The sequence below is a fragment of the Alexandromys fortis genome, unplaced genomic scaffold (assembly GCF_014885135.2).
Source record: "Alexandromys fortis isolate MF-2015 unplaced genomic scaffold, M_Fortis_MF-2015_v1.1 scaffold_211, whole genome shotgun sequence".
Classification (NCBI taxonomy): Eukaryota; Metazoa; Chordata; class Mammalia; order Rodentia; family Cricetidae; genus Alexandromys; species Alexandromys fortis.
Genome location: NW_026068103.1, coordinates 514,604 through 524,342, shown reverse-complemented (window position 1 = coordinate 524,342; position 9,739 = coordinate 514,604).

Below are 9,739 nucleotides of genomic sequence, written 5' to 3'. Positions count from 1 at the left end.
CCATCTTCTACTCCATAATTACTGTTGTCATTAGCACAGATCTATATTAAACATGCTATAAAGTAACTTTAAAAACTATGTATTGTCTAGTTTCCCCATCAAAATATGAGCCCCATGAAAACAAATGTTTAATAGTAATCATTGTATGAATTTAAGGCCTGAAAGAAACCTCTAGTCAATAGTAATTATGAATGAACTGGTCTTTTATCCAATACACAATTAGTGGCGTGCAACTAAAAGTTTTAATTTAAAGAAGTAGGTCAGACTTTGAGAGTTGGAATGAAAATAATTTTAAAAATTAATTAAATTAATTAATTGTCCTCTTGATGCGATTAATAGCTGGATTTTCCATCACTATCATTTCCAGCTGAAAAATCACTGCCTTTGTTGACTAAAGCCTACCACTGGGCTGAGTCACGGGGACATGCCACTGAGCCAGTTTTGCTCTGGTGCACCCTGAATGACTCATGGTGCCAATGACAATGTCAGTTTTATGTCCTAGGAACTCCACCTGGAAGTCCATAATCAGCTCTCAACTGTGTTCAAGTGCATCTTGCTCAACTTGATGAACTGGAAACTGCTCGTTCCCTGAACAGGATTCCTGCTGTATCTTTTCCAAGCGCTTGTGCTGTGACTAATTTGAATGTTAGCATTTTTAAGTGAAAACTCTTTGATACTAAATAAAACCACTTGAAGAGACTTTCAAATGTCTGGATATAATATTTTTTTCCAGGAAAAAAGGCAACTTAAGACTTGTTAATCATAAACTAAATATACATGATTTTAATTGAGTGTCAGTAGTCCAAATCTATTATTTTAGTATAAAAGCATCTTTCTAAATGCTAAGTATGATGGCATATTGTTTGAATTTGTGCCTCACGTATTAATGAGCCATATGGTAAACTTACAAGGCATGAAAATTTCCTCCCCTCCTTGCACTGCATGAGATGAGGAAGATGCCAACATGATAAAGCAGGCAAGAGCTTTTAATTATTCTGTATTGTCATTATTCGTAGTTTTGAGAACATATCCTAGTTTTCATGTTTCATTGATAAAATGTCACTCCCTTTACAAAGGATTTGAAAATATACATTGGTATTAAATGGTAAAACAAAAGGATTTTTATATAAAAGGGACAATGATTCAGTATTTCCAAATATCCTCAGGGAAACAGAAGTAAAATCTTCATGAACTTAAAAACAAAAGGCACACCTGGCTTTAGGAGATGAATGATTTGTCGTTCGTTGTAAATAAACTTTCAGTTTAAGGTTTGCCAGGGAAGGCATGCAGTTCATTGCCTTCTCCTTCTTGGAGCCCAGGATGAAGGGAAGAACTTGAGAGACCCAGGTACATTTTCTCTTTCTTTCTTTCTTTCTTTCTTTCTTTCTTTCTTTCTTTCTTCCTTCCTTCCTTCCTTCCTTCCTTCCTTCCTTTCTTTCTTTCTTTCTTTCTTTGTTTGTTTTTGGATGTTTTTCAAGACAGAGTTTCTCTAACAGACCTGGCTGCCCTGAAACTCACTTTATAGACCAGATGGGCCTCAAACCCACAGAAATCCACCTGCTTCTGCCTCCCAAGTGTTGAGATTAAAGGCCTGTGCCACCATAGCTGAGCCCCGGGTACATTTTTTAAGGCAATAATTCACTATGATGTCCTTTATTCCCCTAACCTGTGCTACGAGCTTATTGCTCCGTGGAACATTTGCTTTTAGATATACAGAAATTCAATCATGGCTGTAACAGTGAACAAAGAAAGGGCTGCTAGGTTCCTTGATAAGTCTTAAGAGAGTTCTCCTTGTGGTGGAAAATGGAGAAAATGCAACAAGGTTAGGGAAGGCTTGCCATCTGAAATCTTGAGGAATGAGTGGGCAACTCGACAGTGCCATTTCAGAAGTGGGAAGCGAAGACAAGGAGGGAAAAGCACCAAGTTGTACTTACTGTCCAACACTTTAGCTATGAGCTACCTGTACACATCTAAATCAATTCAGATTCACCAAAACATAGCCCATTGTCTCTCAGTCACACTGTGAGTGCTGAGTACTCACAGGTAGCAACTGTTTATCCTGCTGAAGTATTTTGTTGACTGAACAATAGTAACACCAAACCAGCAAAAAAACAGAGATAAATGAGCAAATGTTTGTGGAAAGAGCTGCAGGTGGTTAATTCTGCCTGGAGGGCAGGATACCAGGAGAGGGAGAGTGACAGGTGACAAAGCAGGAAGCAGGAGCCACTGTGGGCACGTAGGCACAGTCAACTACCTTGACTAATACCACAACTTTCAGAAAGAGTTGAGCTCTGGCAAATTCTGCCTCTTTGTTATTGGGCCATCATTAGAACTGAACATTTGAACAAACATCCAAACATCCCTTCAATTGTTCACCAATTGTATTTATGAAACCATATGTCTCATGGTAATGAAGGCCATTTACCATACCATGAATTAATTATTTTTCTCTAAAAGGGGGAGGTTGAAGTTTTATTTGGTCATCTTATTCATAAAAAAAAAAAAGAAATCAGTAACATTTTGCATTTAGAAAGAATGTTTCCCAATACTTTGTTGGTTCTAGGGCACAAAGATTGGTACTTCTAAGCTCCTGTTAGAATTACAATACCATTTCAAATGTGTCCAGTGAAAGGACAGAACGTCATGCCGATGGTTCATCGTTCTTTTGCAGCTCTCAGCTTCCAGAGCGTGGAGGTGGAGGTGCAGGTGCACGAGAGATGGACGCTGAACACCACTCACATAGCTGTACGTTCCTGGTTGAGAATCTCTGTCTTTTCTGTCTGTTTGCTCAGCTATCACAATGTTAAAATGGCGTCTCTAGAGATGTGGTGAAGACAAGGATAGGAAGCGGGGTGGACAAATCAGATTCAATGAAGGTTCTGAGCAAATGAGCCCAGTCTCTATGTTTGTGGAAGGCGGGAGAGAAAATAAGAGTGGAAGTTCAACAGGTCATTTATGTTTCTGACTGTTACAAGTTTCCCAAGGTAGGTTCATGTCATTTAAAGCATCATACGGAAGACTATGGAATTAACGAATCTTTAAAAAGTAAAAGCCACATGAGTATTTATGTGGCTTCCATGGAATGAGTCTTTATCAGGGAGCACCTCTACCCACAATATACTTAGCGACTTAGTAGCTGTTTTTACAGGGCCCTGTACTAAAGTGTTGTTTATTTTGAAGTTGAAGCCAAACAATTTTGTTAAAATAAAACCCTATGTACTGTCCAATAGATACTCTAATGCTTCCTAAGAAAGGTTGAAATATATTGTATGCCTTGAAACTCTACCATAGCACCCCAGAATACTCACCACACAGTCTGGGTATTGTATTCTATGCTTTATAAAGTACTTTCACAACTACTAGCTTCTGTGTCTTCACTTCAACCACTGTGAGACCCCATTTGCTGAGAAATCTGTAACTACTAAGAGTGCACTCAAAGTTTTGTGGCTAAGAAATCCCAAGTCTAGACACAAATGTCTCAAGACATTGAGACTCAAGGTGTTCCTCCTACTCTGAAAACTGCTGTTTCTTCTTCTACTCAGTGTACTAGTAATATCTTTTTACTACTTTTCAGTGTTTCCTGGTGCCATTCCCAACAAAAATTTAATAAGTAGAAATATGCAACAAACATTTCTATGCTCCTTTTCAAATTTTAATTTCAATTCCTTGACTAGATGAAGTACTATTCCAAAATATTTTATAATATGTTAACCTACACACATTTACACAGAAAAATTCATGACAGCAAGTGCAAATATGCTTTAAACACATCAAATCCACAAGGTCTTATGTTAAATAGTAGAAAGACTATCAAAAATTATAGAATGCTAATAATAATAGAAAACAGTTACTGAAGGTTTAGCATATATCAGGCACTATACTGATTAACCATATTTAAATCTTTCTTCTAATTCTTCCACGTAATTACTCTTTAAAAAAAAACAGGCTATCTTTTATTTATTCGTTGACATGGGAATAATGTATTTTGATGATCTCCACTCAATACTCACCTCCCACTTCCCCAGGTACTCAGAATACATGCTCTCCCCGCTTCATGTCTCCTCGCCACGCTCCCACTTCTTTTGAACCCACTGAGTCTAAACTGCTGTCTTTTGAAGTGCTGACTCATCCCCTCGGCTTGATCTTGTGCCTTTCATGTGCAGGTAACCTAGTTGCACTAAGTTCATGAGTTCAGTGGCATGCCACATTCAGAAGACAGAATTTCACATACCTCCTCCCCATTCTTCAGTTCCCCCCCTCCTCCCTCTACTGAGCCTTAGAGTAAAGATTGATACTAATGTTCCACTTAGGGATTAACTCTCAATAGTCACTGATTCTCAGTAGTTTGACCAACTAGGAGTCTGTGAATTAAATGCTGACCACTGTAGAGAGAAGCCTCTTGAGCAAGATTGAGCGCAGCACTCATCCATGTGTATAAACATAAATATTTAGAAGGTAGTTTGATGACAGGTCCATGACTTGCTACGCTAGCAAGATAATAGTAGTAGATTCCTTTCCAGAGTGGCTGATATGCCTAGCCATGGGAATTTGATAAGTTTTACACTATTGGGCATGAATTATTTCCCAGGGAACAAGCTTTAATCCGAACATGGTTGGTTACTCCCATAACCTTAATGCCACTACTAAGCATCTTGTCTTCTAGGGCAGTATGGCAGTACAGAGTGCATCTCTAGGTAAGACCATTAATGGCTTCTATCCTCCAGAATCCAACACAGCACCATCTCTTATTATTAAGCTAGCTAGCAGGGAGGACGTTTTAGAATCAGTTCCAGTTTAATTTTTCTATGATGAAACCCGGGTTGTCCGACTTGACAACAAGCACCTTTGCCCACTCAGCAATCTCCTGATCCCTAAAATGGTTTTGGTTTTTATTTACACTCAATTTTATGGAGCATCATGGTTTCCATATTATTATCATCCTATTATGTAGATTGCAGTTTACATTTTTATAGCTTTTATTTTCTAGTCTCCTCCTACAGAATACAAAGGCTACTCACCTGACCCTTGCCTGATGAATGTTATAGTCTCTGTGGTAGGACTCTGTAGATATGCCTGAATCGTCAGTATCAGCACCAATATACTGTACTGATGTCATCCGTCAGGTCTTGATTTTTGTCAGTTTCTTTTACCGCAGCACTTACCTTAGATGTGCCTTCAAATTCTAATTGATACCCAAATGAAAAAAAAGACGGAAAAGTATAAGACACAATTTCTACTACTGTCTTAATTATCACTTTTCTTAGGAGAAAAGTAGCCAGTTCATGATAAATTAATTGGTTGATTAAACCGTCATTATTTTAATAAAGAAAAATCTTTTGTTCAATTACCAAATTTGTCATGAAAAACAATAGAATGTATACCATCATGCAATAGATGATTATTTCTTATCCTTTTAGCTCAGGCTATCACAGTCTCTAATAGATATAAAATCACCGTTTTCTTTCTAAATGTAATTGAGGTGGGTACAATTTTGTTGGCACCTGAAGAGGCACACCTCCTAGTAATCACACCTTTGTGTTTGTTCCCCAGAGTGAGCTCGGTAATTGCCATGTTGGTAGCAGCAGCTTAACAAGTGCTTGTATCCCAGGCTTTTGTGTCTTGGTATGGATACCTGTAAGATCCTTTGCTTTTTGGCAGCCAAGAAACTACATAGAAAATTATAAGTAAAACCCAATAATCCATTTCCCTTCTCTTTCTCATCTTAAATCCAGTCATAACATTGAACTGCACAGAATTACTCAAAAGACAGTATCCTTAGCATATCAGTTATTAAACTTGGTCTTAAGACCCCTCCCCCCTCTTATAAACTATTAATAATGGCAATTTATTGTTTATTTATATGAGTAACATCTAGCAATACTAGAAATTACAATTTGAAACATTTTAATATGGTATATATTTAATAACTAATTAAAATAACTTAAAGTCATTTCATGTTGATAGTAATAACATCACATCAATATTTCCCTGCTAATAGAAACTGTATTTCCAAAATGTAAACATAGGGGACAGGGTGTTGTCTCACATTTAAGGTTCTCCTATTTACTTCAATCTTTTGCAATCTGTCTCAAAGAACTCTATATACATAAAACCAAAAACAGTCACAAAAATCAAACAATGTCTTTGTAGTGCTATGGAAATAACACTCACTCTGAAGAGTCATTTATGTTGAAAACCTTCCAATAAGGATATCAACAAAATCCATTCCAGGAAGAAACCCAGGTCCCCTGCAGAATTGAGAGGACCACACCACTCTCAGCATCTCGACACTCAAGGAGACCAACAACGGTTCTCTTGTGAGCTTCTCCAGGTTCAGGACTGAGGACTCCACTATCTACGATACCACTTTTCTTCTTAAGTACAAGCCCAGAGGCACCATTGAAACTCTATGTGCTTCCTCATTCCATTTCAAATGATTGCTCTTCCTCCACCATAAAGACCCTGCTCAAGTTCCATATTCAAGGTCTATATCAACCCCATCTTCAGCTCCAAAAGAACTATTCACACCTCCACGCCAGCCTAGGGCCCTTTTCTCCTGAGCCTTCACTTCTCCATAAGGAAGAAACATCTATGTCCCCTACGACTAACTATCCCTTCCTTTCACAAAGTTGTAATCGAACTCTTAAGAATGGAAATGGCCCAGCCAGATGGTGATGGTGCACACCTTCAATTCCAGCACTCAGGAGACAGAGACAGGCAGATCTCTGTGAGTCTGAGGCCAGCCTGGTCTACAAGAGCTAGTTCCAGGACAGGCAACAAAACTTGGAAAAAAAAAAAAAAGAATGGAAATGACCCTGACTCAAAAACCGATACCACGTATTGCTGAAAATCCAAGTTATAGAAAGTTCACCATGAGCTCTTTATTATATGTATACACAAATGTATTACTAACAACAATACCAAAAGCCAAACTAGTGACATACAATGTATCCTGTTCTATCAGACTGTAGTGACAGCAAAGACAAAGCAATGTTAAGTGTCTTTCATGTTGCTAAAGGAACTTAAGGTCCTTTGCAACATTTACATATAAACTGTATCTAGGAATCTGATGAGTTAGGCTGCAATAGGACAAAACCCAAAACAGAACAGAATATGGCTCATGGTTGAGTTCAAAATAAGGTCTATCATTTCCTACCAGTGAGTTTGGGGTGTTTATTTAAGCTTATGTCTGCTCGGTATCCTCAACTGGAAAATGAGGATAATAGTTTCTACCACAGTATTATAAGGATTTGGTGGGTTAATATCTTTAAGGTACTTAGAACAGTCTCTGGGGTATACTATGTATTATAAATATTTGTTAAATACAATATAAAAAGTGTGTGTTAGATTATAATAAAAATATCTTAGAAAAACACAAAGCTAAAGGAGGTGATAAAAATCTTTGGTCGGCATTAGTATACAAAGCTAAAGAACTGTTTGTGTTTGTGGGGTGATATTCCTGGGTAGGAAACAGCATGTGGAGTTGGCTTTAAGTCTGTCCTTCCACAGTTTGGGGGGGGGGAGAGGAAGGAGAATATTAAACTGGGGAGAAAGTTGTGTTCCCTGACATAAGATTCTCTGTACTCAAAGTCTCTTTGTCGGGACCCATATGTTTTCTAAAACCATGCCTGGCTGTGATAAAAACATGCGCGAGCAGGAAGCGCAGCCCAGCTAGCTAAAAGGACTGTTGGGCAACTCAGTTTATTAATGACACGTTCACTATAGTAACCATCTGCAGATGATCATTAAAATAGATCCCCAAGAGTCGTTTCTTTTAGTTGTTACTGTTTCCAAGTTCCATCTCCAAAATCTCTTTAAGCAGCTTACCCAGCAGGGCTGAAAGCAAGTTACGTTTGGACGATTGTTAACTCTGGATGAGCATGAGAAGGGGAGGTGACATGGTTGATCCATCTCTGTTGTTTGGTGAAGGGTGGCACAAAGACGTCTCTTCTCTACTAATGCTTTGGGCCATGCTGAGGTCAGCTTGGACGCTTATGTCTGGCTTTTACAAGTGGATAAAGATTTTAACCTAGCAACCTTGTCATGGCGTGAGAGCATCCCCAGGGACAATTCCTTTGTGACATGGTACTTTTCAAATCCACCTGAACTGGTGTGGAACAGAAGCAAGAATACACAGTAACAAAGATGGAGGCTGGTTATAGGCAACGCCACTGAAATCTCAGAGTCAATGAAATGCCCAAAGTCCTACAGGAGAAATCTATACCTTTAATATGGAAATGCAATCCAGAATGAGATTTTTAAGGAACCTTAAAGTATCAAGAGTCAAAAAGTTGTCTTAAGGCAGGCAGTGTGTTGTAACTAGTTTTCATTCTATAGATGAACCAAGTAAACTAAACGAACAAACAAACAAACAAACAAAAAAAGATTAAGTAACTGGGCTCATCTAGGTGGATGCAGTTAATCAAAGACAAGAAAAGCCACCACAAGAGAGTTGCGTAGCCATCTTAGCGCTGTGTTGCTTGGCGCAGTCTCTACCTTCATTTTCATTATTTGACATTATAGTGTATTTTACAAGTCAAGTATCAGATGGGCTCACATGGATTGTGTCTGACAGACAGATGTACCAGTAACTTGGAGGGCAAATCAGCTGCCTTCCAGCCCATGAAACTGAATCTGTTGGTATGGTGTCCGTGTAAACTGCCGGAACATTCCACACCGAAGCCTAGCAATGGTACAAAATACTTTCCTCGGACTTCCTGGTGATTCAGACAGCAGACATCTACCCAACGCCTGGGTTGGAAAGATGATCAACAGGTTTCTTACCATTGTGTCTCATAGAGTGTCAGTCACAAGGTGTCCACGGAGGAGTAAGTTGTTTTCATTTTCTTTTTTTTTAATGACATATTTCCATGTCGTTAGGAAGGGGTGTGCCCATTCAGATCTGTAGGCATGACACTAGGAAGGCTGGCATTAGAGTGAAACCCATGGAGCAATGATCTTAAGCACAGGTGGTTGTCACAATGCCTATCATTAGGTTCATGAGATACAGTAAGAAGTCCTGTTGCGAAATGGCAGGATGGAAGGCCAGTTTCCCTGGCAAAGTGCAAAGGCATGCTAGAAACACTTGCATGAACAAACAGCCTTAGCGGCAACCACAACCAGGAGAAAAATTAGAGGAGATTTTCCACAACAAAGGGAGTATTGTTCTCCTGTGGCCATCCTTAAATTCATCCTTTGTTGGACAAGACGCTTAGGCTCCACCGTGGAGCTGCGGTGTCCCACCCAGCATTCTCCCTGTGGGCCACAGTGATGGAATAAATTGATTCACAGCGAATTGTTTCTTCTGAGGATCCTACTTCTTCAGTTCTATAGCAAAGAGTTCCCCAAAGAACAATGAGGTACCGTGGACCGGGCTGGAAGTCGTAAAGCAGACATGGGCAGAGCCAGTTCTCTGAAAGCCTGGCACCCTGTCTGACCCGTGGTAGGACAACCACCTCCAGGCTCCTGTTTATTCATCAGATGCTCGGGCTGCCTGGACTGGGCCTTGACGACGACTACCATATACAAACCTCCAGCCCTCCCTCCCATGAAACTGGCAGTTTGTTTTCCTTCAAGGTATGGAAAGCCAAAACCTGTTTGCTCGGGGAAATTAAAAGCTTGCAGGAAAGTGTATCTCGGTTGTGTAATAGACAAGGATGGTGCCAGACAACTGTCTGGTTTTGTATAAAGTCAGAAGGGGAATTACATGAATAAGGATAACAGGGAATTTGGGTAAACC